General features: G+C 39.6%; 1 long non-coding RNA gene across 1 annotated transcript; it reads left to right on the top strand.

The window, feature by feature from the left end:
- The first annotated feature begins 1,099 nt into the window (after positions 1-1,099).
- Positions 1,100-1,729, top strand: LOC106940446 (uncharacterized). The gene is made up of 2 exons (XR_001423097.1): positions 1,100-1,241; positions 1,574-1,729. It is a non-coding gene; the product is annotated as an uncharacterized LOC106940446 (long non-coding RNA).
- The last annotated feature ends 228 nt before the right edge of the window (positions 1,730-1,957 follow it).

The following is a 1,957-nucleotide window of genomic DNA, read 5'->3' on the forward strand; positions in this document are numbered from 1 at the left end:
AAGCAGGTCAAAATTGAAGCAGGTCAAAATGCATCAAATATGGCATAAAACAGTGCCATACTTGACGGAGTTTGGCTACATCGAGGCTCACTGCAGTAAAAAGACATATGGAGCGAATAGATAGCAGGTAAAGCAGCGCACAGCTACAAACACTCACCCGGATTAGCATGACGGTCAGAAAGCTAAACAAATAACCCGCGAAATTATTTAAGTCTTCGAGCTGCGATGTAAGACGCTGGTTCTGCTCTCCTGTTGAACCGCTGCTACGCTACAGGTAGTAATATTTCACAGACGGAGCTTCGCTTCTGCTCCACCTGGTAGTGAACTCTCACACCGAACCTCTGCTTAAAGCTGCAGCATCTAACTTAAAAAAATACATTTTACATATGTATTAAAACTTTCGCTGTCCTAACATCAGACAGTAGTCTCTGAAAAAATAATCGATCTCTCTGCCTCCTCCCTGTTCTGCATAATTAGCGGAGGCTCAGTCAGAAAACAGCCACTCAGAACTAGCAGTAATCAGCTAGCCATGCTATCAGGAAGTTTTCATTCAGTAACTCAGGATTGTTTATTGTAATGAATCCTGTATTTGCCTTTGAATGTTAAGTTTTATACTTGAATTTTTTGGCAATGTTGTGAGGTTTTATTTTGACTCTTTTACTGTGGCCGACAAGTGCAAACTCGCAGCAGCAGAGAAAAGATGCAAACAAAAAAAGAGACGCAAACAAAAAGCTAATGCAGCAAACAAAAAAAGAGATGCAAACAAAAAAGACTACAACCACAAATAAAATGCAGCAAACAAAAAGAGAGACGCAAACAAAAAACGAGACGCAAACAAATGATATTCAGTAAACAAAAAAGACGCAAATAAAAAGCTAATGCAGCAAACAAAAAAAGAGACACAAAAAAGACTACGACCACAAATAAAATGCAGCAAACAAAAAGAGACATGCAAACAAAAAATGCTGAAAACGGAAGTGCTCCAGACCACTAGGGGGAGTCTAACAAAAAACAACTGTGTCCGAATTTAGGCTCTGCATCCTTTCAAGGGCCCTGTAAAAATGATCCTTCGAAGCATAGACATAATAAAAGAGTTTGCTGCTCCGGCGCAAATTCGCTCTTGAAGCGGTCGTCCCTCCTGCTTTGCTCAACCAAAACAGCAGAAGATGTCTCAGCACTGCGGAATATTGTTGATCGAATCGACGGACTACTGACGTGAGGGCTTGACAGACTTTTCGCAAGTAAGATGGACATATTACTGTGTATTTTTTGTGATTAGAATTACTATACTGTATTTATGTCCACTGGCGAAATACCAGCTAATGCTAGCTATAGTGCTTGGTGTTCAGCCCCCGCTCTGAAAGCTAACCAAGATTCCGTAAATCTTAAAATGTTTCAGTGATTCTCCACCATTTAGATTATCTGATACAAGAGCCTACTATAGAAATGAAACAATATTATAAAAATCATAACATTCACCAGCAAAGTTTACACAGATGACAATGGCTATTATTTAATTATTTAACTCTGTCAACGTAAGATAACTCGAAAATGTCCCGTTTTTGTTTTGAAGGTTTCCTACGACGTGAGGAAGAAGGAAGAAATGTCTTTAAGGAGAGAAAGATTCACTGCACAGCACGGATGAATCTCGTATCGGATTTTGGACCCAATCTCAGCTGCTGAATCACTCTTAAACCAGAACTCGTAGGCTGGAAAACATTATATATAATGTGTGTGTGTGTGTGTGTGTGTGTGTGTGTGTGTGTGTGTGTGTGTGTGTGTGTGTGCATAATCATGCATAGCCTAATGTATATTATTCAGTATTAATGATTATTTATTTATGTTTGTATTCTTATATAAGTATGTATTGACAAGACGAGAGCGGTCCATTAGGCGTCTGTCCTTTTATCATGTCTATGTGAGAAACGGCCCGGTCTATGGAAGACGGGTCCTTCGA

The sequence above is a fragment of the Poecilia latipinna genome, unplaced genomic scaffold, assembly GCF_001443285.1.
Source record: "Poecilia latipinna isolate Pla-1442-1.1 unplaced genomic scaffold, P_latipinna-1.0 Scaffold3230, whole genome shotgun sequence".
In the NCBI taxonomy this organism is placed as follows: domain Eukaryota; kingdom Metazoa; phylum Chordata; class Actinopteri; order Cyprinodontiformes; family Poeciliidae; genus Poecilia; species Poecilia latipinna.